The following is a 16,273-nucleotide window of genomic DNA, read 5'->3' as shown; positions in this document are numbered from 1 at the left end:
TGATATTTTTAATATATTGCTGAATTACATTTGCTAATATTTTGTTTATGATTCTTCTATGTTTATAAATAAAATTGGTCTTTAACCATCCTCTCTTATTTTGTTCTTGTCTAGTTTTGGTATCATGATTATACCATTTTTATAAAGTAAAATGAGGAATATTCACTCTATTCTCTAATTTCTGAAAGAGTTTGCATATGACTAAGCCTACATTTTAAAACTTTTAAAGTCTTATTGGTAAGATCATCTAGGCCTGGAGTTTATCTTTGTTGGAAGATTTTATATTAATTTTCTTTCTATTTCTTGAGTCTATTAAGAAAAATTTCTGGTAATTTAATTTTGCTGTATAAGTTTTTAATTGTGTAAGTTTTAAACTATTGATGTATTTATCTCATTCTATTTTATTTCCATAGTATATTTATAGTTTTTTCTTTTTAATTGCTTCTACTTTTGTATCTTCTTTCTTCTTCTGATCAGTATTGCCAGAGGTTTATCTGTGTATCAGTCATTTCAAAGAATCAACTTTTTCTTTGTTGGCATTCTGTTTTCTATTTAATTAATTCTGTTTTTAATCTTTATTGTCTTTATTTTTTCTAATTCTTTTATTTTTATTCTCATACTTTTTTTAACTTATTAGTTTGAATACTTAATACTGTTAATTTTTGGTGTGTCTGTCTTCTCTTCTTACAAAAACATTTAAAGCTATAAATTTCTCTCAAATGACTGAATTAGTTACATCCCACAGATTTTGATGTATGGTTATTCTTTTTCAGTTGGGCCCCTCCAGTTCTTCTTGCTTACACAGTTCTCTAATGCCTTAAAGATATTAGTTTCATAATTTATCCATAATTTCAGTCAGTTTCAGTGTGTTGACTTTTTTGAGTTATTCTACCATAACCAAAATGGAAGCATTGCTAATTCTTTTTCCAACTGATTTTTTAAAATAAACTTTATTTTTAAAAGCAGCTTCGTGTTCACAGCAAAATTGAGCAGAAAATACAGAGTTCCCATGCACTCCCTGAACCCTCAAACACTACTTCACTACCAGCATCCCCACCACCATTGTACATTTGTTACAGTTGATGAGTCCACATCATTATCACCTGGAGTCCACCATTTACCTTGGGTTTACTTTTGATGGTGTACATTCTCCAGATTTTGACAAATATATAGTGATAGGCATCCACATTATAGTACCATACAGAATAGTTTCACTTCCCTAAAAATCTGCTGTGCTTTAGCTATTTATTTCTTTCTCTCCACAATCCTTGACATCCTTTGATCTTTTCGCGGTTGTCATAGTTTTGCCTTTTCCAGAATGTCATACAGATGGAATCATACAATATACATCCTTTTCAGGTTGGCTTCTTTTATTTAGTAATGTACATTGAAGTTTCCTCCATGTTCTTTCATGGATGGTAGCTCATTTATTTTTAGTACTGAATAATAGTTCATTGTCTGAATGTACCACATTCAGATGAATCTATCTGAATAGTATAGTATTTATATTTATAGTATATTTATAGTGTAGTTTTGCCATTTCCAGAATGTCATATAGATGGAATCATACAATATACAGCCTTTACAGGTTGGCTTCTTTCATTTAATAATGTACATTGAAGATTCCTCCATGTTCTTTCATAAATGGTAGCTCATTTATTTTTAGTACTGAATAATAGTTCATTGTCTGAATGTACCACATTCAGATGAATCTATCTCTTCATCTACTGGTCATCTTGTTTGTTTCCAAGTTTTGGCAGTTATAAATAAAGCTTATATAAACATCTGTGTACAGTTTTTATGTGGTTGTTAGTTTTCAACTTATTTGATTCAATGCCATGCAGCCTGATTGCTAGGTGATATGCTAAGAATATATTTTGTTTTGTAAGAAACTACCAAACTCCCTTCCATTGTGGCTCTACATTTTGTATTTCTTCAAGCAAAAGATGAAACTTTTTGCCAGTTATTGCCAGCTTTTGTTGTCAGTGTTTTGAACTTCACCATTCTAATTGATGTGTAATGGTGTCTTATTTTAATTTCCAGTTTCCTAATGCATATGGTATTGAACATCTTTTCATATGTCTGTTTGCCATATGTATATCTTCTTTGGTGAGATGTTTTTCATGTCTTTTGCCCATTGTAAAACAAGTTATTCATTTTGTTCTTGGTAAGTTTTAAGAGTTCCTTTTATACTTTGTATAATAGTTCCTTATCAGATTTTTCTTTTTATGTCTTTTTGCCTTTTCTAGGACCTCACCCGCGGCATATGGAGTTTCCCAGCTAGGGGTTTAATCGGAGCTGTAGCTGCTGGCCTACGCCAGAGCCACAGCAACGGCAGGATCTGAGCCGCGTCTGCAACCTACACCACAGCTCAACGCCGGATCCTTAACCCACTGAGCAAGGCCAGGGATTGAACCCACAACCTCATGGTTCCTAGTTGGATTCATTAACCACTGAGCCACGACAGGAACTCCCAGATTTTTCTTTTACACATATTTTCTTCCACTTTGTGGTTTATTTTTTCATTTCTTGACAGCGACTTAACAGGAATCTCAGAAGGGAGATAGGACAGAAGTTTAAACCTTTAATGATGTCTATCTTATCAATTATTACTTTCCTATATCATGCCTTTGGTTTTGTATCTAAAAAATCATTACCAACCCAAAGTTATTTAGATTTTCTTCTGTATTATCTTCTTAGAACTTTATATTTTTGTGTTTAAGACTGTGATCCATTTTGAGTTAATTTTTATAAAGTATGTAGTATTTGTAGCTAGATTCATTTCTTTTTGCATGTGTCAATCCAGTTATTCCACTACAATGACAGTCTATTTTCTAAGCTATTCAAAGAGTTTTAAATCTTAAAGATTATGTTTTTCATTATTTACAAGTCACTTAATCATGTTTATAAGCTTTTTTTCCTTTGTTCCTATCTTATTCCTACCAACTTAAAAGTTTTTATGCATAGTCATTTTACAGTGTGTGCCTGATCATTCCAATATTTGAAATTTATCAGAACCTAAGTTTATGGTTAGTTTGTTGGTTCTGCTGACCTAGTCGTGGTGGCTCACCTTCATATGTTTCTGAGCTTATATTGTGCAGAACTTAATTGGTATGTCAAAGGGCTTGGGCTGATAATACATTCTTCAAGGAAAAATTAGTGTTTACTTCTGTCAAGTGTCAAAGGTATTATTAAATTGGGACCATTATTGAATTTCTTGGCATACTCTTTTCCAGTATATAGTGGAAACCTGACTCTTGAGAGCTGATCTATGGTTAAAAAATCTCAGGAGATACCTGAGAGCTGATCTATGGTTAAAAAATCTCAGGAGATACTATTATTATCATCATTACTTTATTTCCTATCTAGAAGTGTGGTAAAGAGAAGTTTCCTCAATGTCTTACTTTGTACCAAGTAACACTTTATCTGTCATTGACTTAGTACCTTCATTCGTACTGGCTTCACATGGAGTTTCCAGATTCAGCTCTAACTTTGCACTGGTTTAAGATATGGTCTTCCATTCCATGTTATTACTTTTAGCCCATAAGTTCTAGGTTCTGGTTAATGGTATTTGTCATCAGGGTGACCTCTACTCACTTAACATTCTGCTTTCTCTATCTATTCACTTAACATTCTGGTTTCAACTCACTTTGAGGGATTTCCCTCTATTCAGCTAGCTTAATGATGTGTAAGTATATGTATTGCCATTTATTTATATTTCATCTAAGGGATTTTCAGAGAGAAGTCCCCCCCCCACTGTACAGCATGGAGATCAAGTTACTCTTACATGTATACAGTTTTTTTTCCCCCACCCTTTGTTCTGTTGCAATATGAGTATCTAGACATAGTCCTCAATGCTACTCAGCAGGATCTCCTTGTAAATCTATTCTAAGTTGTATCTGATAACCCCAAGCTCCCGATCCCTCCCACTCCCTCCCTCTCCTGTCGGGCAGCCACAAGTCTATTCTCCAAGTCCATGGTTTTCTTTTCTGTGGAGATGTTCATTTGTGCTGGATATTAGGTTCCAGTTATAAGTGATATCATATGGTATTTGTTTTTGTCTTTCTGGCTCCTTTCACTCAGTATGAGAGTCTCTAGTTCCATCCATGTTGCTGCAAATGGCATTATGTCATTCTTTTTTATGGCTGAGTAGTATTCCATTGTGAGAGAAGGTTTTTCAAATTATTCTGTCTAATATAGTTCTAGAAGTTGAAGAGAGATTGTTCTGTTTTTATATTAACTATGGATTCATTGTCTTCTCAGATATCTCAGAGGGTATGAATTAGAGGTTTTTTTTTAAGTTCTGCCCCCAAAATTATTTTGTCTTTTCCAGAGGCTATGTTTCCTACTATTTGTTTTTGTATCTTTTTAACATTCTAGGCAATTTCCTTAAATATCTGGTGATCATAGCTTGTTTGCTCATATATCAAAGTGAAATACTAAAAATATGACTGAGAATTTGTGTTATATTAGCAGAGCTACTTTACTGTTGGGTGACAAGGTCTGGAACACACAGTAACAGGGGGAGCCCTAAAAACCAACCCACCAAGGTCTTCTCTTGAGAGAGGAAACTTCTGACATCTTTGGCTATAGGATCAATGCCTGACTATCTTGAAAATGCTGCATGCAAGAGGAGAGGAGGCATTGGAGGTGGTGATTCATTAATTTCTATTAATTATAGTGTTTTCAGTTCCACACCTTATTCTAGCTCTCACTTTTGCCTTTGTTATTCCTGATGTTTCTGAGACTCAATTTTTCTGCCAGACTATTGGTGCCCTCCTTGGCTATAACCTTCTGTGCTAACTCTGAGCTATGATTTTCTCCTCTTGCACCATCAGTTACCACTCCTCTGTCTGCTTAACTTGTAGAGAATTTCTTCATACTGATGAACCCATTTCCTTAGTTTTCAAGCTTTTTTTTTCTTTATTACCTTTATATGAGATTTCTGGAGGAAGAGGAGATAAATTCAGAGAATAAACCAGGTTTTTTTTTTAACAGTTTTTAATCGAAATATAGTTGATTTACAATATTGTGTTAGTTTCAGGTATGCTAACTGATTCAGTTATATATTTTTTTCAGATTATTTTTCATTATAGATTATTTTAAGTTATCAAATATAGTTCCTTGTGCTATATAGTAAATCCTTGTTATTTACATATTTCATATATAGTAGTTCATATCTTTTAATTCAGTACTCCTAATTTATTCCTCCCCCCATCCCTTTCCCCTTTGGTAATCATAAGTTTTCTGTCTGTGAGTCTGTTTCTGTTTTACATATACATCAATTTGTATTATTCTTTTAGATTCCACATTTAAGTGATATAATGTATTTGTATTCTTCTGTCTACACAATTCACTTAGTAGGTTGATCTCTAGATTATCCATGTTGCTGCAAATAGCATCATTTCATTCTTTTATATGGGTAAGTAATATTCCATTATATATATGTATTACATCTTCTTAAACCAATTGTTTTTCTTTTTTTGCTGCCCCATGGCATGCAGAGTTCCTGGGTCAGGGATCATATCTGAGCCACAGCTGTGGCCTCTGCACAGCTGTGGCAGCACCAGATCCTTTAACCTACTGTGCTAGGCCAGTGATCAAACCTGTGTCCTGGTACTGCAGAGACACGGCTGATCCCATTGCACCACAATGGGAACTGCCAACCAATCTTTTTCTTTTTTAATTAGAATTTCAGCCTACCTGAGCTCTGACTATAATTGTGTAGGGTGTCTTAGTCCATTCAGGTTGCTATAAATAAGTACAATATACTGGATATGAACAACAGAAGTGTATTACTCACAGTTCTGGAAGCTAAAGTCCAAGACCCAGGCACTAGAAGATTCAGTGTCTAGTAGTAGCTCACTTCCTGGTTCATAGATGGTGGTCTTATTGTGTATTCATATGGCAGAAGGGATTAGAGAACTCTCTTTGAGTCTTTATTTAAAATATATTAATCCCAATCATGAGAGGTTCACCCACATGACCTAATCATCTCTCAAAGACTTCACCTTCAGACACTATCACATTGGAGATTATGTTTTAACATATAAATTTTGAGGGTGTACAAATATTTAGTCTGTTGCATAGTATTCCCATTTCAGGAGGCTCTATATAGCTGTATGTGAAAGAATTCTTTAGCTTGAGGCTTTCTGAACTTGAGAAGAAAATACGTTGAAAATAGCTGACTTTATAGCCTGCAGATCAGTTCCATAACAATTAAGAACATTGGTTCTGAAGTCAGAAATATCTGATGTTAAACCCCAGTGCTGCCATTTATCCATTTCATTTATTATGTGATCTTAAGTAAGTCACTTTACCTCTCGGAGCCTCACTTTCCTGATCTTTAAAATGGACATACCCAGGCTTAACTCCTAGCTAGAATGTCAGAATTAAATGAACTTCGCATAGTGAACATTGAGTAAAGGCTACTCCTATAATTAATGTTACCTATAATAAGAACTATGTACAGTTTGTTTTTCATAGTTATATACACTCTTATCCATGATGCCTTATTTCTTAGACATCATTTTTGTGTTTGCTGGGACTAAAGGTGAGAAATTCATACTGATTTCTCTACAAGGTCATGTTTCCTTTCAGACACCCTGCAAAATGCCAGACTTTCAACCTCCTTCACCTGAGCGTCTCTCTCCATGTGGGTTGGTCACTGGGTCCTCTCAAATACATTTAGCATTCTTTCATACAGCATTGCGATGTTAAGAGCTAAAGGACTTTCTTCTTGGAGTCTATGCTGAAGATGTATCATCCACCATTGTGCAGGATCAGAATAATTCTTACTTAACATTTAACAACCTTCTGTGAGGTACCTGCAGAAGTAATCTTACTCCCATTTCACAAATAAAAAATTGAGGTGCAAAGAAATTATGTTGTGTACCTTGAGCCCTTAGATGTGAAAACTTTACCTCATTCTGACCCACATGTGGTGTTGAGGGAATATCTCCAATTTAAATTAGGCTGTCGCTTTTCCCCCTGAAGTTTCCAGCTTTATTTCCTATACTTTGGCTTTGCAACTATAATGGATTTGCTAAAAATTGGATGGCTGGAGAGAGGGGGTTTTGGATAGTGTATGAGGTGTATGCACATCTCTAAGTGCACAAATGATGATTGATAGAAATTGTTCTAATATGTGAATTAGCTGTGAATGTATTTTTGTTATTCAATTTAGGTTGAAGAATCTAACCTTAGAGGTTCTAAGTAATGAGGCATTAACTTCACTGCTATTTTTTCCAAACTACCACAATACAAGCCCATGTCAATAAAAAAATCAGATGATGATAGCTGTTTTGTGGGTGGTATTTTTAATGTCATTACTGCCATTGCAAACCCAAGGAAAATGAATCTGTTCATTTCAGCAAAATCCCCAGTGAGCAATAGTGTCCATTCAGAGGCAAGGACATCTTGATAGGTTTGTCTACAGCTGCTCAAATGGGATCTAAGGCTCTTAAAATCATCTTTCCCTGATTGAGGAAGGCTGTTCTGAGCTCAGATTTTTAAGTTGGTCATTAAGGATTAATTCATAAAGGAAACTGGAATATTTGCTAGGATCCAGGGTATTCTTGTACTTTTTTCCTTAAGAGAGTTGTTAATTTTACTATCTCAAGGGTCACCCTAAACTTCTTTCATTATCATCCATGCTTGGCTTCATTTCTGGGTTCTCTCTTTCTCTTTGTTCATCTCTGTATAAACTTGTGACCTGATTTTGTACTCTCTTTCTGGTTCTGACCTTGCACTCCTATAGGATCCTTCTCCTAGTAACTATGCCCTGGAACCTCTCAGTAAAACTTCATTCAGTAGGCTGCTAAAACACAGCCTAGCCCATCAACCCTGTTTTGGTAGGTCCATGTAAATTGCAACCTCTGTTACCTCTGTTAGGGTGAGAGGGGCAAGCTGGAAGAATCCTTTCCTTCTTTCTGGTTTAGTATTTAATCAGTCCTTTCTTCCTTCCCCCATACACCCCCACTGACCTCAGAAATGCTGTTTTTTTTCTCAAGTCCACTTAACTGATAAGGCCCAGCAGTGTTTTGTAGCATTTTTAACCAACATGGATTCCATTTACTACTTTCTTCTTCATGGATACTATACAATTACAAAATTATAAAATACAAAATTTTTACCTACAAAAATTATTATTAATTTTTTTGCAGATTTTTATTCATCAAAATACATACAGAAATGTATGCAATATAAATGTATTGTAGATAGTACACTTAACATGACATCTGCCCTATGACAAAAATTTAAATGTGCAATAGTGTTTTGACTACAGGTACAATGTTAATATTGTATAGCAGATAAACTTTATGCCTATTGATTAGTAACTACTCATTTTCTCCTCACCCCTAATTACTGGCAACCACAATTCCACTCTTTGATTCTATGAATTTGGCTATTTCAGACACTCATTTAAGTGGAATCTTGAAGTCTCATGTGACTGGCTTATTTCACTTAACATAATGTTCTTAAAACTGGATAGTATTTCACTTAACATAATGTTCTTAAAACTGGATAGTATTTCACTTAACATAATGTTCTTAAAACTGGATAGTATTCCGTTGTATGCATATACTACATTTTCCTTATTTATTCATCTGTCAGTGGACATTTAGGTTGTTTATACATCTTGGCTATTGTGAATAGTACTGATATCGCTTCAAGATCCTGATTTCAATTCTTCAGAATAATTTTTTTGAAGTGGGATCACTGGATCACATGGTAGCTCTATTTTTAGTTTTTTTTAGGAACCTCCATGCCATTTTCCATAGTGGCTACACCATTTTGCATTCCCACCAATAGTGCGAATGCTCCTTATTTCTCCACAACCTCATAAACACTTGTCTTTTTAAAATATATAATAGCCATCTTGACAGGTGTGAGGTGATATCTCTCTGTGGTTTTAATTTACATTCCCTGATGATAAGTGGCATTCCAGGTATTGTGGTGAGCAGAGCTTTTTCCCAATCAGATTTTATCAGTATAAGATAAGCAGGCTTACCACACTGGCTTGATATCATTCCCACCAAAAGCAAAAAACCTTAAATTACAGTGAGCCTTGTAGCCTTATTAATATTTTCCATTCAGCTCTTTTGTACTGGAATCTTTACTAGTAATTTGCAACTACTGGTTATTGTTTTTTTTTTTTTTTCTCTTGAAGGAGTTATGTGTAAAGGGGAAAAAAACTTCAAGCTAGAGAGAAAAAACTCAAAAAAGAAAGTCAAGTGGTTGCTCAGGAAAGATCTCTGTGGATATTTGGAACTTCTTTAGCATCTGAAATAATTCTTATAAAGTTAGCCCTTCAATTAGACTGTAAGCTAGAAATAGAAAGCTTGTATAAGAAAAATTTATTAGAACAAATTTCAAGAAGATCATTGAACATTACAGTGTTGTCAGTGGCATCTCTGGCATGGTCATAATTAAGACAATGTCATGGCTAAAGCCAGGAAAACAAAAAAGAGATTAAAGAGGGTACTAATAAATAGAGATTCTGTTCACATTGGTAGGGGGAAGTATGCATGAAGTGAATCTGATATGCAGACAGCATTGTAAACTACTGCTTGTAATCTCAATTGTATTTTGAGAATAGAGGTTCTCAAACTTTAATGTGCATCAGAACTACCTGGAGGGTTTGTTAAACTACAGATTACTCCATCCCAGAGTTTCTGACTCAACAGGATGGGAGAAGAGCTATCCTTGCATTTTTAACAGGCTCCTAGGCAATGTTGATGCTGTTGGTCTGGGAACTACATATTGAGAACCTAACTCAGTAGATATTTACATGTCTATCTCCTACTAGACTACAAGTCCCATGAAAGACAGAGACCTTGTCTTGCCCAGTTGGTAGCAAAACATCTGGCACATACTAAATGCTTAAGGGATGTGGTATTGTAGACTAGTACATTCAGTTTCTGACACAAACCACCATTATGTGAGTTGAGAATGGCAAGACACAAGTTCTAAAGATCATTTATTCCCATGATGGCCCCAACCCCAAATTTCTAGATCTGCAAGACCAGCCTCTGAGTCACCATCAGCCCCACCAAAGGTTTCAGGCTGAATCTCACAGCTCAGGGACTCAGCCTGAAAACTGAAAAGCTCATCTGTTTTTGTCAACTGTACTGCACTGTCCATTTTTTATGACATCAAAGATACTTCACTTGGTATGAGTTTTTATTTGTTGCTAAACACTTATTTCAGGAAAATTATTTATCTCTTAGATTTTTATTAATTATTAGAAAGTAATTTTCTATAACTTTTTTTCATCTGTGGATGGAGAAAAATTATCCTAATCTAAAAAATAAAATTATACTGTCTAATGGGTATTATAAACATTTCTGCTTTTCCAGGTTCAGTAAATACATTTTTAAGGAGATAACTGGAATCTGTCTTCATTTAGCAAAGCATTACTGGCCTTGCATCATCTGTGTCCCACATTCAGGGAACACATGGATGAGTAAGATCCAGCCCTGGCCCTGCAGAGGCCATAGGCTATTGAGCCTAAGGCAGCATGGTGAGGGCCAGAGGTAGTTACCAATCCCCTGTGTTGTCCCTGGCAGCTTGAAGGGAGGCCTGTGTTCCAGTCCAGGAGAGAGCCCTGTGGGGAAGGGGATGGGGAGCCAATCCTTAGAGAAGAGACATTTTTACCCTTCACTTGGTGGATCCTTCTGAAGCTGCTTTTAATAAAGAAAAAAGAAAAGAGGGCTTCTTAGGACTCAAGTGATGAGCAAGTCTCATTTTAGAAATCAAGGGAACAAACAGGCTTCCTTCATAAAATTTAACTATCATTATAACAGGGTAAAAGCTGAAACTGTGATCCTCAGGATTTTGGTTGGTCGGTTGGTACCTGTATCTCCCACATACCCTCATACATCACACAAACCAACTCTCCTTCCCCATACACACATATATGTAAACACGCACTTGTAAAATCTTCCCCTGTAATTTTTCCAAGTGGATCCTTTGTTTGCTCTGTTGTATGTCCCAGCATCAGCCACTCTGACTCCCTGGCAGACATTAAGGATAAGGAAGCAATTACACTCTTGCAAAAGCACATTTATGGATACTTTACATGTCCATTCAAACCCTTTCCTCTAGCAAGTCTTGCCTTTGGCTGCCTTTAGATGGGGAGGCCATTTTAAAGCCATTATATATGTGTGTGTGTGTACAATGGTAGTTTCAAAAAGCATTTATACATTTAGAATCCTTTCTTATCTATGTCTTCTATTGAAACAAACAGGGATTGTGATACTTGATCTTTAAGTGGGATATTACTTTTGAAAAAAGATTTGTCAACCCCCCCCCCTCAAATATAACTTGGGTTTTCATGGCTTGCAAAGAATACATTCTTTTATAAAACAAGTTTTCAAAAAAAAAACCTCATTGATTTTTAGATGGGCTTGTGGTTATAATGTGCACATTGATTTCTATTCAGGAATACCTCTGGAGTTCTCTTTAGATGGGCCGGTATGCATCTTACTGCAGAATGATGATGAGATGATTTTAATCGGAACAGGATATTTTTTCTTCACATGTTTTAGATTCTATTTTTGTGAATTATTTTTAATCTTAAATGAAAGGAAGATATGCATTTCTGCTGCTCTTTTCTTGATTTTCAGGCTGAATATTTTATTTTTCACATCTTTTTCTCATTAGAAACTATATTTGAGAAAAAGCGCATTTTCCCCTTCCATTCCTTCCTTCTCTGTGTCTTGGAACATTCTTATTTTTTCTGTACATCTGTAGTATCTCTGTAGAGGCCTGATTTGGGGTTAGCTTTCATCTCAAAAAGCATTCCACTGTAAAATAACTGTTCATTTACCCTCAACAAAAACATGGAATAGTAATATATATAGCTTAAAATGTTAACTCAAGAAGAATAAGATATAAGAAGAGATTTAAAAAACACAAGATGAACAGAGACGTTAACTCACAGGTTTTGTTTGAAGCAGTATAATTTAGGATAATTATATCTTTTTCCAGGGGTTGTTGTGAGAATTAAATTAATTAATACACATAAAGCAATTATTAGAGTGCCATACCCTCTAAGCACTCAATAATCATTATCTAGTGTTGTTATTATCTAAAAAAAATAAAATGTATAATTTAAAATTGCATTTCTACTTAGTATTTTGTGGAGAAGGAACCTGGTCAAGGATTTTTTTTTGTTGCCTTTTTTTTTTTTTTTGCTTTTTAGGACTGCATGTGCAGCATATGGAGGTTCCCAGGCTAGGGGTCGAATCAGAGCTGTAGCTGCTGGCCAACACCACAGCCGCAGCAATTCGGGATCTGAGCTGCGTCTGCAACCTATACCACAGCTTACGGCAAGGCTGGATCCTTAACCCACTGAGCAAGGCTAAGGTTTGAACCCTCGTCGTTACGGATGCCAGATAGGCTCATTACCACTGATCCACAATGGGAAATTCTTGGTTAGGGAATATAAGTACCCAATTTTAAGTTTATTTTAAATGCCCCACTCCTTTGCCTTTTAAGTTTCCATCATTCTAGATAGAAGTCAATATTTTCCATGTGGTAAACAGAAGAGCCTCTCCTCCTAACTGCCTACCATACTAAGGAGATTGTAGTCTCTAAGGAACACAGAAAACAAATAATAATAACAATAATAACAACAACAACAACAACAATAATAAAGTCCTTTCTTGAGGTCTTCCTTTTCTAAGTTTGATACTGACTGGTCACTGGTTGATTAGTCAAAGGGCCCTGAGTTTGGAGCTACATAAACAGCTCTCTCTTCAGCAGTATGACTGTCCACTAATTGGAATGAAAAGTTAATCTCTCTCCCACTGAACCCAGCTGAGTCTCTGAGAGCAATGATGTACTTAAAAGATCTGTGGCAGTCCAGGGCATGTGGCACTAACCGGATTTAGCTCATTAGCAAATCCGCAAGGCCCTGCTGACACTGCACCCAGAATAAAATACATGAGGCCAGCCCGTGCCCTGTGGGCACCTACAGCATGACTACATAATAAAAAGGCATTTATTAATAATCTTATTGGTCACACAATACAAAGGAAGGCAACAAGAAGTCAAACGCTGTCATTTGTCATGACTAGAGAGGCATAATTAAAGTAAGTGTCATGTGATTAACCTTTGAAATATTAATCTGGTATGAAAAAAGGCACAAAAACAAGGAAGATAGTCTCAACATGAATTTAACACAATAGACAGCTGTTGTATGCTCTTGGATCAAATTCCATGTGCTTATGAAATTTTAGTGCCATTGATTAAACAATTATCAAAATTTAGCAAGTGGGTGTCTATTATTAAAAATAAGAGCAGACCACAGAGAAGCAGAGTGCGTAGCGGTAAAGAGTGTAGGATTTTGGTCTCATTCATCTGGGTTTGTGTTCAAATTCCTCTATTTACCACTTATGTGTCCTTCCAAATTTTCTCAGCCTTTTAGTAACTCAGTTTCCACAACTGTAAAATGGAGATATTAATACATCTTATGTGATTCTTGTGATGACTAAGTAAGATCGTATATGTACAGCTCTCAGCATGGAGAATGCACACTGTAAGTGCTCAAAAATTCTTAGCGTTGATAAAAAGTGTTTTTTTGACTTGAGTCCTAGTTGTGGAAGAAGTTTGACCTGCCTGGAAAACATGTGAAGTGCGCACTCCAGCACTGTGATCTATGATGCTTCAATGCAAGTCAATGGAATTCTCCCAGGGTCTTACTGGCAGTGATCTTATCTTGTGATTTAATGTCAACGGTGGCATATCAGTAATTCTGAAGGAATGTTATAGGCTATGGCAGAACAGGAAGGCTTGAAAATAACATTTGTACATTTGGTCTAGCCCCAGAATACTCAACTCAAATCCTGTGGGGCCAGGCAATAATGCATGGCCAGGAAGTGGTGTGGGCTACAGAGCACTTACTCAGCAGTGAAGGCAGCTGCAACTCAGATAAAGCCACTTTTTGTCATAAGGAGATGTCAGTCTAATGTTGCTAGTTTTTACAAGGGATGCTAGAAATACTGATTTTTATGGGAAATATCCCATTTAAAAAAACTCTGCTGGCAACACCCAGCCATTCATCCGGAGCTGGGACTAGGGTGAGAAAAGTAAGGCATTCATCTCAGATGCAAAATGAAAGGGAGCACGCATATTTAAAAGTAATCAAGATAAATAATACCTTAACACAATATTTTAAAAATAAAAATTAAAGCAAAAATTATAATGAAGAAAATATCAAATTAAAAAAATAAGACAGGATCCATATTACTTATTTTTCCCTTTGCCTCAGGCTCTGATATAACTCTATATGGCAGCTGCTTTGCCTCTGTCTGGACTCAGTATCACTGCCACTTAACTCCCAGGCAGATTGTAAGCTTTGCACTGGACCAGTTCATGGAACAGCCAAAATATTGCCCAAAATAAAATGGTTGGATAAATGATCAATTAGTTAAGGATCTAATCAACTCCATCTTTATTCAACAAAATTTCAGTAATGCCAACTAAGGAAGAATTAGTGAAAAGTCAGAATTAGTCTATTTGTAAATAAAGGCGTTGTGTTGCTTTTGAATACAGTTATCAGAAAAAATTAACAAAATATCTTCAAGTGACCTGCTTTTATGAACACGAAAGAAGAGGTTTATAAATAGGCAGTAGGACAGGCATTTTTGAGTCAAAAGTCCTCTTTGAAACCATATGCAACATTTTGTTTCTCACCTTTCATCAGGCCCAGAATACCCACCCCTTACCCCCACCCTCAAAGACCAGGAATTACTGCAGTAAAGCATGATAATGAGAACTTGGGCTTTGAAGGCAGCCAGGGCTGAGTTTGAACCTTGACTCTTTCCTACCTCGACACCTTAGACAAGTCAAAAAATCTCCTTCTTAGTTCTCTTAGCCGTAAGAGAGACAATCTCATTGACTTGTAGAGAGTAAAGTGGATAATTTTATATCCACTTTAGTTATCTTTGGATTCTTAGTCTGGCATGAGGCAATGGGTATATAGCAATTGTTATTATTATTTAGCATATCTGTACACCATCCCCTGCCAACAGCCTTAAAAATGTGTGAGTATACCTCAGTTAAACATGTCCTTTATTTATGCTATTAATTTGCTTGATTCATCTTTTCTTCAAAAACACAAAATTTAGCTTCAGTTTGAGTGGAATTTACCAGAAATCCTGAATTTAATGGAGCCTAAATTAGAGAATTTTAACTGTACTTTGTAAAGCAAAAATTTCCCTTTATTTATTTATTTATTTATTTATTTATTTATTTATTTATTTGTCTTTTTGCTATTTCTTGGGCCGCTCCCACGGCATATGGAGGTTCCCAGGCTAGGGGTCTAATCGGAGCTGTAGCCGCTGGCCTATGCCAGAGCCACAGCAACGCGGGATCTGAGCTGTGTCTGCAACCTACACCACAGCTCACGGCAACGCCGGATCGTTAACCCATTGAGCAAGGGCAGGGACCGAACCCACAACCTCATGGTTCCTAGTCGGATTCGTTAACCACTGCGCCACGACGGGAGCTCCATCCCTTTAAATTAAAAAGAAAAAACACATAGCATTAAAACAATAAAGTAAATGTAAACTGAATTGAAAATAAGCTAAAAATAAAAATAAATGGCAGGGGCCTTATTGCACATTCTGTGAGGAGAATGACTACTGAGCAATTGGCATTACAATCTACTACTGGGATGCTGTGGGATGTGACCCAGTAGAATTCAGGTGGAATTTAACCTTAGTAGCCAGGTTCTCTGGTGTTAAGGTTTGATGATGTTTCTGCTATCTCTGAATATGTGAATGCCCTGGAGATGAGAAACATTGTTGTCACCCAGTGGCTCTGGGTTCAAATCCCATTCCCACCACAAATTTGCAGAATGACTCAGGGAAGGTTCAATTAACTATATGAACTTTAGTTTCAAACACTGTAAATTATCTTCCCAGAGGGCTTTCCCCTGGACCCCTGTCATGTGCGTTTAAGAAAAATGTGAAAGTTGCATAGCTTTGCTATCCTCTGCAATACATCTTTATTTTATGTTCCTTTCCCTCCCAACTGTTCTTCTAAGAAGCAGTTAGAATTTCTCATTTAATCAGGAAGCCATTTTTTACCATCAATGATAGTGTAAAAACTCTATCAGTTAGAACTGGATATTTATGTCTGGTTCTTCTGATTGGCACTTAACTCTATTTCATTAACACGGAGCAATGTCACCCTTTTACTAATGAAATGCATCCGTGAGAGAGCTATATTTTTAAAGATATATCATCCAAAATATTCATAT

At 36.0% G+C, this 16,273-nt stretch overlaps 1 protein-coding gene and 1 long non-coding RNA gene across 2 annotated transcripts in view; one reads left to right on the top strand and one right to left on the bottom strand.

Moving 5' to 3' along the window:
• The window catches only part of LOC110261071 (uncharacterized), an 856,894-nt gene that overhangs the window by 374,641 nt on the left and 465,980 nt on the right, over window positions 1–16,273 (top strand). The window lies entirely within an intron of this gene.
• Window positions 12,992–16,273, bottom strand: part of LOC146406357 (uncharacterized) — a 59,660-nt gene continuing 56,378 nt past the window's right edge. Inside the window, exon 3 of the long non-coding RNA XR_014811151.1 lies at window positions 12,992–15,525. This is a non-coding gene — a long non-coding RNA (uncharacterized LOC146406357). The remainder of the gene's footprint in view (window positions 15,526–16,273) is intronic.

Source organism: Sus scrofa, chromosome 1 (genome assembly GCF_054392235.1).
Source record: "Sus scrofa isolate SSC_HxYL_T2T_F1_AM1 chromosome 1, Sscrofa_HxYL_maternal_Yorkshire_Landrace_v2.0, whole genome shotgun sequence".
NCBI lineage: Eukaryota > Metazoa > Chordata > Mammalia > Artiodactyla > Suidae > Sus > Sus scrofa.
Note: the sequence above shows the minus strand (reverse complement) of the source record. Positions and strands in the feature narration are given on the sequence as shown.